General features: G+C 36.4%; 1 protein-coding gene across 1 annotated transcript in view; it reads right to left on the bottom strand.

Moving 5' to 3' along the window:
* Positions 1–14,002, bottom strand: part of RET (ret proto-oncogene) — a 127,679-nt gene extending 113,677 nt beyond the window's left edge. The window contains exon 1 of the mRNA XM_080597237.1: positions 13,123–14,002. The gene's annotated coding sequence lies outside the window, so the exon portion shown is untranslated. The remainder of the gene's footprint in view (positions 1–13,122) is intronic.
* Between the last annotated feature and the right edge of the window lie 1,372 nt (positions 14,003–15,374).

Below are 15,374 nucleotides of genomic sequence, written 5' to 3'. Positions count from 1 at the left end.
GTGGAACTGAGGACAAAAGTTGGCTTTAAGTTTAACTGTAATACATTAACAAGTGAAAGGATTGTCTCTGTTGTCTTCTCCCTATACATGGTACATTAAACATTTCTTTTAACAAACATATTCACATCCTCTGAAGTTCAAGCTTTAGCACCAACAAGCGATCCACATTTGGTGCATTGCAGGTGGCATGTCAAACAAAACTACTTGCTGTAGGCTAGCTAGGACTGAAAGTTATTAATTCACCATTAAGCCATACAAAGTGAACAAGGAGAAAGGGAAAATAGTGCCTCAGCCAGGAGTCTGCGCAAGTGGATTGACTGCACATGGAGCTGTGAGCTGCTTGCAGTGTCTCTTGCAGCTTGCTAGAAACTGCCAGAGCTGCCTTGCTCTGTATTTTATTTTTAAAGAAATAACACAGTGATGTGGGAAAAGGGGTGTGGGGGGTATGTGTGTGGGAGAAATAGGCAGCTCTTAGACTCTATTTTCATCTTCTGGATTCCAAGAAAAAAGGCAGAGTGCAGAGCAATATGAGCTGTCCTGAGGAAACCAGCGTGCATGCTGTGCCCTGTCCTGTGGTAGACAGTAATGCTGAAGAATCAAATAAAGTTGACTTGCAATAATTTGTAGTCACACCCAAAAATCTATCAAAGGCAATACAAACCCTTCTGTACGTTTTGATAGATTCAGGTTTATGGTTTTTTTGTGTGTGTGTTGTTAGTTTTTTTGTTTTATTTTTAATTTTCTCTGAAAATCATCACCAAGGTCTGATAAGCAGCAAAGTTAACTTCCAAAACATGAGACAAATGGGAAAGGCAAACTAGGGAATCTGGACCGTGACCATATCTAGATATCATGCTATGACAAATGGTAACAATTCATGTTCTGCTCTTCCGAATACAGACCCAGGCTGCAGGAAGATTGGGATTCATCTCCTCTTCTCATTTAAAGCTGGTCTCAGAAATAGGGATTCACAGTGATAATATATTACAGGCTCTCATGAGTATCTGCCTAAACACTAAACTACTGAAGATGGTAAAAGAGAAAAACACCCCTATTTACTGAGAGCATCACTTGATGTTGACATAATGCATGGACAGAGCTCAAGCTATAGGCAGGGAGACAGACAGATCTCAAGCTATAGGCAAGGAGATGGGCTTTTCTTTTTCTACTGAGGTGTCTGGACATGGTAAATATACTGTGCCTCCCACAGTTTGTTGACAGACATACACGCAACGAGAGGTAATGCATTTATCCTAAGGTGAACATTAATCATGATTGGAGTAGTTAAAATTTCAAGAGTACCCAGAAACCAGATTAATAGAATAGAGTCAGAACAGAGCTGAAGAAGTTATGTGATGTTACTCTGCCTTCACACATCATTATCTATCACACTTTTAAACTTGATTTTAAAAGTCTTCTGTACATCATTATAGCTGCCACTCATTAGCTTATCATTCTTTCTTCCTATTCTGTTTTTAGGCATATTTGAAAGCTTATATTTATTAAGTAATCCTTAAGCACTTTAAAATCAAGAGTGAATGTTTTATCTACGCTAACTTTACAGCCTTAGAACTACAAACCACAGGTCCAGAACATTTGCTTTTATATTAACTTTCAGATCCCAAACAATTACTAGATACTTGCAGCACATTTATATTGGAATATTAACATTTTTATTATTCCTGTAACACTGGTAGTTCAACAGCCTACTTGTCAAGATCATGTTCAAACACTAATAATGTCTTCCAGAGAGTGAAACTGCTTAGCAAAACATCTGTTATCTGCTCTAGATAAAAGACCTTAACTGCTACTATAATTCCTAACTTTCTCTGCTTCAGAAATTTTCTTTTCCCTTTTTTTTTTTTTTTTTTACTTTTTATGGGTGGTAGGTGCTAATTTTGGTTTTTATTTGTATCAATAACTTGAAAATCAGAAGGGGCTGTGACTCAAATGGTTGATGCTGACTTGTTGAAATGCTACGTTTTCATGTTCAGAGAATGGCTATAATGGTTTTGAAATCAAACCTTTGGGGTGGGATACAACTGAGAGAGAAGAGGACAGATGTTGTGTAATTAGAGAATGAAAAGAAACAACTGTTCCAACATTTCTGCATTTCAGCCCATAATCTGCAAATGAGAAAGCAAAACAACAATGGATTAAAAGATGACTAATTTAATGAAGAGTTAATGTTACGAGATACATATGTGTGTTTATATATATATATATAAAAACATATATATGTAACAAAAGCTCTCTTATTTTTTTTAAATGTCTATTAAAGCAAGCTATTCCCACAGTGGGAAAAACAACTTTATGAATATGCCCTTATTCTTATCAGAAACATATAATATTCAAATGGCTTAAATGTGGCCTTCAATGCAACATGCTCTTAGCTTGCAAGCCTCAATTTGGTTGACAAATAAAATACTTAAATACAAAGCAGAGGTGTTCTCTTGTCCTCCCTAAACTTAAGCTTGACATCACACCACTAGTGCAGACTGCATTACTATAGAACCACAATATGGAATAGCTCCACCAGTAGTGATACTGTTATTCAAAAAGTTGCACTATCATGCAATCAAACTTTACGGTTTCTAAGTGAACCGAAATATCTTTCTGACTTGGGTGACTACTCTGTGATATGCCAACAATGCAGACACGGTCAAAATAATGCGAAGTTACCAGTTGACTTATCTATGTGCCAAGCCATTCCTCATACGTCAATTTGTGGGGTCAGAAACAAAGATGAAAATAATAACAAAACAAAACAAACAAACAAAAACACAATTAATAAAGTCATAATTTTTTAGGAATAAAATCAGCAAAAATAGATCTGCTTCCATTATAGGTGAACCCAAATAAGCAAATTTACGTAGGAGTTCAAGACTAGTCCCCAAAAAGCAACACTTAAAGTGCAGGAAGATTCAGATTTGACTGTCTGGGTTGTATTAATCTCTAATTTACTTAGCTATTGTTAATAGCTGTCATGCAATGCAAGAGCTAGTTTTGCTCAGAAGAAGCAAGCCTTTCCCACACAGATTTACCACAGCAGGGGAAAAAAAAAAAAAAAAAAAGAGGGAAAAAAAAAAAGATGGCCAGATGTGATTGTGGGATCCTGTGAGCAGTTGCTCATTTTTAACTTTCTGACCCTCTGTAGTCTACACTATAACAACACCCCACTGGTAACAGCAGATTTCACAGAAACGGATAAACCGCCTTGAGAACTGGAGAGGATAAATTTTCTTTATCATGTTTCAAGGATGATTAATAACACAGAGACACCTTATCAGACAGATCCAGGCCTTGCCCCGTGTCAGCCTGTCACCTGCAAGCAGAAGGCCTGACACCACACAATGTATGCAGGGCAAATCCATGAAAAGCAAAGTCTGCGCAGTTTGTGCACAGCAGCTCCTGAGCATGCAAGGTGTCCCTGCCTGCTAGCAACCCAAAAACAGTTAAAAAGAAACCTTCATGGCTTAAGCCACTGTAGAAGCTGGCAGTCTATAGACTTTGGTCTATGAAAACACCCTTTTAAGTCATACTCTGAAAGTCTCAATCTGCATATATTCCTTCCTTTGGTGGACTTGCCCTTTCACAACAGAAAATGCAGCTAAGCAAACCAGCCAAGATTGTTGGTGCCCTTCAAAATGAAGCTTCCCTCTGAATTTAAGAAATGTTGAAAACACGTCTTTATTAGGCAGAGTGTTTTTCCAGGTTGTCTGGTCACCACTGCCTGGATGGGCATCTTTAGTGTGCTGTTTGGTTGCTGAGAAAGTTCTGAAGAGCATATGGTGTGCAACAAATATTTTATACAGCTCATGGCAATATAGACTTTTTTTGGTTTTGTTTTTGATAATTTGTAATAATCCTTATCTGTTTCCTAGCTTGCATATAAGAGGTGAGTTTGCTCGTCACACAAACTGGCTTGTCTTGAAGGTAGTTGACTTTGCTCAAAGCAGTTGTTCATAATATTTGAACTAAACACCACAAACCAGGGTCCTCCAGAAGAAAATGCCTGTATCACTCCTGTATCCCAGAACCGTTGGTGGCAAAAATTTACCCAAGTATTTTTTCCCCTCATCTCTCATGAAAAGGGACACAAACAAGCCTGGTAGTTCCTCATAGAAAATATGATTTAGTACTTAACCAGAAAGAAAAGCAGCTTCTACCCAATAACCAGCTCAATGAACATTAATCTCTCTCACCCAACAATGTCTTTACTTATTAAGAGTCTTAAAGCAAGAAGGTTAATATTAGTTACCACATACATCACAAGCTACACAATAATCAGCGTTTTTATAGGTCAAATACAAATACTCACTCCAGTGTTCAAGTGCAGTATTTACTGCTATGTGACTGCTGTGAGCTGAAGAGGAGTTTCGTAGACTCACAAGTCTGTCTTATTCAGGAATAACAGGTGATTTAAGATACAATCTTTCCCTCTAAACCTTTCGGTTGCTTATGCTGCCATTGTAATAACACAACCACAGGGCAAAGAGTCTTTATTTCACAATAGCACTGAGATGACAACTGAACTGATAAATCTTGTATATGACTTTCATCCCAGAGCAGTTCTACTTCACTGTAGAAAAAGCTTTACTGCAGGCTTCCTTCATATTCCATAATATTGATTTCAGGTTTTTTAAATACCTAACCCAGTAGTTTCAAATTAAGCAATGAACACTGCACCGGATTTGTGAACAGTCTTAATATGATGAATAGTTAGAAATATCTCTATCAGCCTACTTAAATAAACTTTAAACTTTACACAGTACAGAATGAACTCTTTCTCACCTACAATTGCTAGAAATATTAAGTATCTTATTAACATTACATACGTCTACTCATCATTATGACAGAAAAACAACATGATCATATTTACAACAAGAGTCACAGCTGTGGGTGTCCCTTACAAAATGAAATTAGTTTTGATTTTGTGTCATGACAATGCTCGTTAATGACAAGTACTCTAAAAGGGCGAGATCAGACAATGGTGGCAGATCCATGAATCATTGCAACAACAACAAAATGAGTAACTTAGTGAGGGTCCACACTCCTCTCTCCTCTAGCTGACTTCTCAGATATATTGACTCTCTCTGCCCTTCAAGGAGGAATCCCATGGGATATAAGGACTGTACAGTAAGTACATATATTAAACCACCAACAAGGGCTCAGCAGGCTCTGCTGACCACCTGAATGACAGATGTGCTACGCAGATGGATAATATGATAAAAGCTAACAAAAGGCCTGAAGGCAACAAAAACTGCACATGCTCCTGTGCTGCCTCAGTTTTTAAACTCACGCTAGAAATCATTCTATCAGAAATCAGCTAGGTCTGAGGAATAGCTGAAATTGCAACATGAGTTTAAAATGCTGTATTTTGGAACAATAATTTCAACATTTTCTGAGAAGCTTACATCTGAAAATGAAATTACTTAAGTTATAAGATCTTTGAGGCAAGGCTCAGTTTTGCTCTGTAACTGCAAAATGTCTGATAAATTCCTGGGAAACAGATGAGTAATAAAAATTACTATGATTTCTTAATTTCAGATGCGAAATTGGAACATTCTGAAATCCAGGCAAATCTACTTATTTTTATGACACTGCAATAACCAAAATTACTTAGTTTATCAACACAATAAGCTCTCTGACCGTACTTTATTCTCAAACCTGTATAAAAGTTTACTGGCCCTACAGGACTGATCTGCTGTCTCTTCAGTGAGTCTCACCCTTTATAGAAAATCTTTCATTTTAAATATGTGCCCTTTCACTTAAATACTAAACATATAGAAAATCTGTTTTATTTTCCTTGAGACACAGACACCACTAAATAACAGTTTCTAAAATGTATGTACATGTCTGTCTTACAGAAACATATTTCTCAAATTACATATAGCTTCAAAATAGAAAACCTATGGTTGAGATTATCACCATTTCATTACCGCGCTGAAAAAGAACAATAAATTCTGAACATTCTATGCTAAATACTCGGGTAGAAGATATAGTACACAAGATAATCTCCCAAACTATAAAACAATTTCAAACAGATACGTGGCCAGGTTCTGAGCAACCATCACCTCCTCCTCCATCGATAGAAGAGACTGTGACATTACAGTTTCCAAATAGCTAATGTTCATGTCACACTTAATGAGACAAAAAGGTTCAATGCAAAAGGTAATTGCTTCTGCTGAGTAGGAGTGGAGGGACTAAACAAGAAGGTTGTTTTGCTGGAAGTTTATGCTGTCCCAGCCCAACTATCTTATTTCTGCTCATATATTCTTTTGGCAAATGAGTCAGAAAAATCCATTCAGAAGGTGAGAAACTAATTCAAGAAGGAGAAATGCAGGCTCCAGCAAACTTTTCAGAGCTGCTAGGAAATTGCTGGTAAGAAATACAGCACTCAGTGCAGTAACAACCCTTTAATAAGAGGGAAGAATGACAGAAGAGGAATATATGGCACTGTCTAGGGCTATTTCACATATCAGCTAATCAAAAATAATTCCACTGAAGTCAACCAATATTTGTAAGCATAATATAAAAGTAAATTGGACAAGCATTAGACTTCTCCTAAGGTTCTAGTTATGTGTTCATTTCTCATGGTGACAGCGCATATTGAATTGGTCTTGGCACTCTTCCTTGTCCTGCCAACTGCTTATTTCTACAATACAGAGTTATAATACGAAGTATTTCTTAGTATTGGCCTCTGAAAAGCATTTAAGTAAAACACTGCATATATATATATATATATATATATGTGCTTACACGTAAAGCTACATGACATGGAAGAGAAGCTGGCCTACTCAAATTATTCAAAAAGAAGAAACAATTTTACCAGTAGAAAATAATTTTTAAAAAGCAATATAGTCCCCCTTTCCCTCCCCCTCTTCCCCCCAATACAAACGATGTTTTCTGTTGATCAATGATTACGGGTAGTTTTTTGGAAGTTAATTTAAAATAGACATCTAATTTTCTCTGACAAGCTACATATTCAGTTTCACACATTATGTGACCTTGTGGATCGATGGCTCAGAAATTTTCCTGTTTGCTGTAGTGAATTGTGCCCCACAGTCTTGTTATGCTATGGCTGGGCAGCAACACAGTGCCCAGCTTGCCAGCTCTGTGACAGATGTTATTTGCAGGGATGTTGATAGCTTCTAAAGAAAATGCCAAATTAAGTGCACTTGGCAGTGATCATCTTGACCAAAACTGTGGGAACAGCTCCTCACCCTTCCTCAGAGGTACAGAGGACTCTCTGCTCCAAGGACTATTTAAAAGGGGGAGGATCTCCAAGGAAAATTACAGCTTATTTCTGTTTTGGGAGATGCTACCAGAGTTACGGTCTTTTTAAAACTTCCTTCAGCCTCTACCCAGCTCCTTATAAAAGCACACCATGTGTGCAACTTGTGTTCTATTTTTTGTTTCTGCTGAGGTGACTACGATGTTTGGCAGCTTGCAAAGAGGTAGTGGCATTGATTTTAGTTTCATGTTTAATGGCTGTGACGCAAGTGGCACCTGCACACCGTGGCGCAGAACTCCCCCGGCACTGACCTTTGGCCAAGGCACTCTTGGCTCTAAATGGATCTCAGCAACCTCCTATTTTGTGGAACTGATTATTTGATAATGACTATGGAAATATGGGACGCTAGCAGAATATTAACATAATAAACTATAAGCCAGATTTTCCTAAATTCAGCAGTTGCAGGTTGAAATATCATTTCCAGTCAGGCAAAAATATCACAATACAAACTAAACAAAATAAAAGCACAGCCAGCCTCTATTCCCTTTAAAAAATTGTAGTCTTTCAATCTTATGGAAAATGACATTAGTGTTTTTCATTGGCTTTTTCATTTTCTTGTTTGACATGTTTTTTCCCCCCGGAATATTGTCATCTTGCTCCCCCACTCTCCCCCTTTCCCTCCACACTTGTAGCTTTTATTTCTCTTTGACAGACTACTAGCTGGGTATCAAACAATCAGTGTTGATTAAGTTTATAAAAATTGAGTTCCTCATCTTCTAATCAATATTTTTGTTGAATTGCAATACTATAAATTTTCCCAGCCATTTACTTTATTCCCCTTCCCATCTGAACTAACCCCTCTCCAACTAGTAGTTAGGAATGTAACCTATTCATACATTAAAATGATCTATTACCCAAATCCCCTGTGTGCTGTTTTCTGTAATAGATGTTTAAGTACCATACTTTATATGCACGCACAAATGCACATGGATATATAAATCACTGAAATCTTTTTGAGGTTCATCCCATTGAAACTACACATATTTTGTAATCCCTCCCAGAATATTGACCTTTAATTAACCTGAGACACAAATGAGCATGTAAATCTTTAACTTGCTTTCTTGCAAAATAAAAATGCTTTTAAAATCACCTTAACATCCCAAAACCTGGAAGAAAAAAAAATGCAGAAGCAAAGGAATGAGCAAACATTCATGTATTGTAATAATTTTTCTTCTGATCAATATGCATTACCTTTTTCTCTCTATGCTGTTTCCAGTATTTTTCTCCTTATAAAACTTCACCCGCATTGCCGTTGTTAGATTCAGCTGTGACATGAATGGGGATGCTAGACAAGTGACTGTGTTGCTACTTTCTTAGAAGCATGCAACATACGAGGTACTAAAATATTAACTGCTCTCCCTACTTCTCCCTTACCATGCAAACAGGCTCCAGTACACATTATGTATCAACAAGCTCTCACACAAACTCTGGATGTCAAACCAGTTGGTGCATGCATCTGGGGTCACTATCATGCTTATGTACAATGAAGTGTATAACAGCAAATGACATACCTAGTCACAAATACTGTGACAAGTACATCAACAAGCTACCAGCTTTAGCACCTGATTAACTGAACAAAGACTGAGTCACAAAAGATCTTTTTGTCCTTTTGACCTATTTTTCAAGGGTGTTTATACTGCTGTCTTTATTGCTACACGTACCCAATGCCATAACTTCATAGCTACGTAGGTCGAGAAAGGGTATAGTAACCCTTCTTCTGAATGTGTTTTAAGAAAAAAAAAGTTTCTCTTGCGCAGCTATGATATGAATAGCCCCTAACATTACCAAAAAAAGGGGGGGGGGGGGGAGGGGGATGTAAATGCTACCTTTTATGATGACTCTATTTGATTAAGTCACCTCTGCTATATGTGCTAAAGGAAAACCATAACAGCAGGTCGAGTTGTACGTGATAAGCTGTTACAAAAACCACTGCCAGCAGTAAAACACATTTTTGACCTACAAGTGGCATGTTTATGTACTGGGATATCACTAGAGAAGAATGCTTGTTGTTATACACATCAGAAACCTTATAGCTCTCTTCTGTCACAAAATTCATCTAGCACCCCATCAGCAGAGTGAAAGAAGAGAGAGATGAGCAAGAAGGAATGCCAGTTCCAAGTGTATGGAACAATACTGAAATCAGGATCAAAAGGCCAAAGCTGCAGCACACTGGTACCCATTATCCCTTGGATTTTGTGGAATATATTCAATCACAAAGCCTCACAGAGCTTCACCCTTCCCCTGCCTGCTCCCCCACCCCAATGTTTGGGGGGATTTTGATCAGTTTGGTGTGTTTACAATAAATCAATGACTGCTCAGTTAAACTACTCAAAACAGCATAAGGAATATGGTGGAAATATGCAAAATAGTGCTTACATCATTTACAGAAAGTCATGATCAACTTTTACATATCCTATGTTTAGCTTAACACTCTTGATTATTCAGACTTTAGAGCAGTGAGTGTTAAGATTAATTCACACCAAACTAAATATAATTTTCTAAATTACAAAGTACTGTCACATGATAAAGTACAATATTTCATGTCTACAGATTAAGAAAATGTTCTAAAGTACATGCAATGCTAAAATTCTTATCACTGGCCTCTATCCTTAAAGAAAGCCTGCAACACTTATGATACCTGAGGAGATGTGGGCACCAGAGAGCATTGTTGCTGCAAGGAATGTTTTATACTACATACAGAAGTATTCTTATTTAAGAACTTGATAAAACCTTTGAAACATTAAAAAAAACAATTTAAAAGGGGGGGAAGGGGGAGTGTAGAGGAGAAGGCACAGAATCAGATACGTTCAAACATAATCCAAAAAGTATTTGCACAGTTGACTATGCCTACTTTCAATCTGCCTGATTTCAAAGTTTGTGAAGCTTGTTATATCCTCAGATGAACTCATCAAATAATTATATCTCAGATTATGATATCTGGGTGCAAAGACTCCTGATTCTCCTTCCAGCTCCTCCATTAACTTCACTGTGATCATTGGCTGTTATTGAGATGGAATTTGTAACAGAGCCTAATGATATTCCACATGGAAATTCCACTGAAATTTTTCACAAAAGGACATCTCATTTCTTTACACTTCAAAAGTCTCAAGCATAATATTCCACAGTATCAGTTTCACCACTTGTGGAATAATTTATTTCTTTGACTCACATGACCCCTGTGACTGAATTAATAAACCAAAACTATTTCAACCTTTCACCTTAGAAATAGTATAGCATCTGGAAAAAATGTACATTTATTTGAACAGATATATTAATAAAATAATTCCTAACTCTAATATATCTATTTCAGCATACAAAAGTATCATTTCCCTAGCATGTTTCACTGGTATCTAATGGAGTTCAAGGTGGAGTTCAAGGTTCTGTTAGGATGTGGAAAAAAATCGAGGTGCATATACCAAGTAAGGAACACCAAAGAGGTGAAGCAGGTCAGTTTGCTGAGCTGACGCAAGTAACAGTTGACTTCAGACTAAAAAGATCTCTGCAAAATGTGCATTAGTAGTTGAGTATTCCATACTTATGTATGATTTAGGGATGAACAAGAGGCAAAATTTACACTGTTGTGCCTTTATAAACACACACAATACATATATATGTCATATAAATGACAGCTAGTCACAACTAGACATGAAAAACACAGGAAAATACAAACATTGTGAATCATGTGCTACAAAGTTAGGAAATGCCAGACTTATTATGATTTTAACTCCAATTTGCTCCTGTGTACAAATGCATCATGATCCAGTATTTGATTACATGATTCTTGAATACCATTTCTTCCACAAGACCTCAGTTAGACTGCAGGTACGTTAGACTGCACAATATCCTGGGAAGAAAGGGAATGCAGAAACTTTGTGAATAAAGAGTTGAATCTGCCTTGAACTTGTACTTCAGTTCCCATTAGAGTAATGGTCACTTTGGCTTTATGCTTTTAAACAGACCTATGCTAAAAGTATTACTGAAAACTGTAGCTGACTTCAGAATATACAATGGAGGAAGTACAGGAATCAAAACAGACAAAGCAGCCTGTCAGAATGAAAAACATAGAAACTGCATGTTTAATCAACAGTGCACATGTGTAGTTGACACCAGAGTCAAGGAAGGCTGGTTGTTCTGGGTTGACACATCCATTGTTAAGAGAATAGTTTGGATGACTGGATGAGATATATAAGTAAAAAGGTTAAGGATTAGAATAATTTTTAAATAGAAAATGCAGGCCTAGAGTCACATGAACTAAACTATGACAAAATCGTTTGCAAAGACGCAGTACAGATTGTGTCCTTGCTGACCTCACTGGGCAGAACAACTTCCATATATTGGCAACAGAACTGGACTTCTCTCAATAATCTGCTCTTTTCATTGACCTCCAAAGAAAGGCTTCTGATGTGTATATATAGAAACACACACCAATTTATGTTTGTTTAGGAAAAGCAGCTTACGTAAGCCTCCTCTTGCTTTCATAAATTAGTACATACATTGAGATGCTAAATACTTCTGAGTTATGAATGCTTGAACTAGAACTATGTTGTCCACCTGGAAAGTATGCCTTATGGAAACTGTTATTGCATGAATAACTAGTGTCTAAATCCCTGAAAGAAAGCAGAACAATTGTTCTTATCCATAGCAGTTGCTGTATTTTTATTAAGGGGAAGGAAAAAGAAGACCATCTGTGTAGCCTTCTAATAGGCAGCCAAAATTAAAAATAATAATAACAATAATGTAAACAGGTGCTTTTTCATTGTTCTCTTAAAAACATGAAATCCCTGCTTGGGCCAGCGCAAGACATGATAGCGAGACAGAACCAGTATGGATTAATTCTGCTTTGCTTTTAGCACTGCATGTATAAAGCAGCAATACTAATTTAATAGGGGAAAATCAGAAAGAATATATAATATATATAAATCTAGGGAGCTATCAGGCAAACCATGGAAGAGCAAAGATACTTCTGGCATGAAAAAGAATGGGAAAAGAATGACTTGCAGCCATTTCCACAAACATTTATTTTACAAGTCAAAAATAGCCAGTAAAAAACATTGCCACAGAGCACTGATCCTCAGTTTCTCTTTGCTGTGACCTGAAACTTCAGTGATGATTATTTGAAGTTATTTAATGATGAGTAATTTATTACATGATGTACTATTTAAAGCATATAGTTCATACAAATAAAAGACAAATAGCATTTTAACACAGTAGGTAATCCATTATTGACTCTGATGCATAACTATTACAAATATGTTTTTCACTTGGCTGCTTATTACTTATTTGCAAAGAAATATCTTATTAACAAAGATAGAATGAAAGGAAGAGACACAGAAACACATATATATATTTAGCCTACACTGAGCCGAGTTGCTACAGTTTAAAACTGTATTTGATGTAGACTAATTGGAAATATCGATTAAAATGAAGCCAGCTCACTGGAAGGATGATGATAATAGGCTAATAATAACAATTGATTTTGCTTTGATAAATGAACCAAACTGTGAGCTGAAGGTTCTTTGATTTTGACCTATTTATGGTCTACATTCCCTTTTTCCTATTGTTATGTTGAGTTTCTGAGATTTGATCAGAATATTATTAAAAAGATAAATCTGAAAGAAACACATAATTCACAGAAGGATTTGACAACAAACACTTCTATGACGGACCATTCTGAAATACAGAATTGGTTCCCTCCCCACACCCCACTCCAGCATTACCAAATTACATGTAGTGTGTGAGCAGCAGTAATAGTAATTAAAAATAATGAGGCCTGCTAGGTCTGCTAATTCTATTATCTTTATAGCATCAGGCTTCAAGCAACTCACCAGCAAAACAGTGCAGATGAGAAATCTCTTTAGAAGGTTTAGTGGTTGTTTACAATGCAACAGGATAATCCTTCCAGCCTGGAAAAAAAAAATAATAAAACAAAATCAGAAAACAAAATCAAATGCAGACATTGAATAGATGCGGTTCAGAAAAAAAACAAAGGTTAATTGGTTGGTAATCAACATAAAACTGTTTGATTATTTTTTCTCCCCTCAAGAAAATCAGAGGCAACTAAGTAAGGTGCTGCAACATTAATTTTTTATTTCTCTGCAAAACCTATTTCTTCATGGAGTAAAAATGAAAAGTAGAATTTTGTATGCTCTGAATGTCCGTATACCATTTTAACTTTCTGTGTAAAATCCACAATAGTTTTCAGGAACCCTCTGCTACTCTCAGTTTTGACAGAGCTGACAACGCTATTCTAACTTGCAAGGTCCTAAAAGTGGAACTGAGGTGTAGGTCTAAACTAGGACTGTAATGAGGTCCTTTGTCTGTCCCAATCTATTAAATAAAGGATTTGAATTTATTTCTGCTACACTCTGATGCTGTCTCAGAGTCCCATGAGCTACATATGAGCTGTTGGAGATCATATATTTTTTTGCAGCTCACTAACACTTAATTCCTTACATTACCAGCGGAACAGCAACATTTGAGTTCCTAGGTTTAACATTTGCAAAACATCTTTCAGAAGATGATTGAACATTGTGCAATCTTCTTCTTTCTGCAGGCATCCAAATCCAAGCCTTCTGGAAAATTATGAATAGGCACCCTCTGACTCTAGAGGAGCCTTGTTCAGCAGCTCATTTGTGTTCACTGCTTTCATGTAACGCCTTTATCAACCATGACTGGAGGCACATTTTCAATGTTAGAGCTAAAACATGCGTGCATGTGCATCTGTATGTCTATGTGTGCAAGTGTACAGGCTTGGGGGGGGGGTGTTAGTGGATTTAAAGAATCAGTCTTTTTTGTATCCTGTATCATGAAGTTTATCAAAGGCAGGTTTATCAACGGCTTTGATTACAGCGTTTGGCCTCACTACAAGAATCATCAAATCTTCTTTGAATCACAATGACAACAGATGTCATTAAGAAACTGAAAAAAGTAGCTCTTTAAGAAGATGATCACAATGCATCACAGTTTAAGCACATGGAAACCACACATTACTATTTACAAATGTTTCTGAATAACTTGATCCTCTTGCAGCACAGTTCAGAAGGCAACCCAAGCTGGCAAGCACTGCAGCAGCAGATATTGCTTGCAGCAATGGGGTGGGGAATAAAATTGAAAAAAAAAAAAAAAAAAGAAAAAAAAGTAGCATTCAGGAAACAGAACCTGTATTTTGCAGGCAAATCTATGAAGCTTGAAAGTATTTATTATTCTACATTTTAAAATGGAAATGGATAGATATACAAAACAATAATAATTTTCTGAAGTAACCTTTCATGTCAATTTGAACGTTATGCAAAATTTATACTAGATGCCATTTAATTTTGTCATTTAAGTGGCAAAAATGAAAGATAAAATACACCATTAAATAGACTTTTTTTTATATACTTTTTTATTTTTATTTTGGGCCACCACCCAAATTTAGTTGGAAAGCTTCAGCTAGCTGCAGGTCTTTCCACAAATCACCCTAGCATACATTTTAGGATATATTTTATGTTTAGGATACAAATTTTAGCAATTAGGATTACTCTTCTTAATTTATTTTTCTTGTAAGGTTTTTAAGATATGGACAGAGAATTCTTAAGACATGGACAGAGAATACTTAATAATCCTGAAGAAAAGCACTTAATTTAACAGACAAAAATCTAGGGATATTTTTTTATTATTTTTTTTTCCCTGGGACATATTTGCACTCCTGGATCAGGAAGATAGGTAGCTAAATTCTGGACAAGGCTGCTTAAATAAGGGATAAGTAAAAATAAAATGATTGCATCTATATCCTGTATAACACATCAAAAAGGAAGGTGAAAGAAACAGACAATAAGAACAACAGTGTTAAGTTTTACACGAGAAATAAAACAAAACCACACACTTACCTATTCGATACACACACAAAGGACATGAGCTCTGTCCCAGCTCATCTGGAAAAATCCCAGATTTTTCCCATACTTATTTTCTTGGTTTTCCACAGCAAAAGATACATTTGAAGAATTATGCAGATAGTTATTTTGATATGCCATATTGGAATAACTTTGCATTACTTTTCTTCTTCATAGTTTCCTACTATTCTTTCAGCGAACATACC

Source organism: Anser brachyrhynchus (assembly GCF_964034855.1).
Source record: "Anser brachyrhynchus genome assembly, chromosome: 6".
NCBI classification, from domain to species: Eukaryota; Metazoa; Chordata; class Aves; order Anseriformes; family Anatidae; genus Anser; species Anser brachyrhynchus.
The sequence above is the reverse complement of the archived record's forward strand: the minus strand, read 5'-3'. Positions and strand labels throughout refer to the sequence as shown.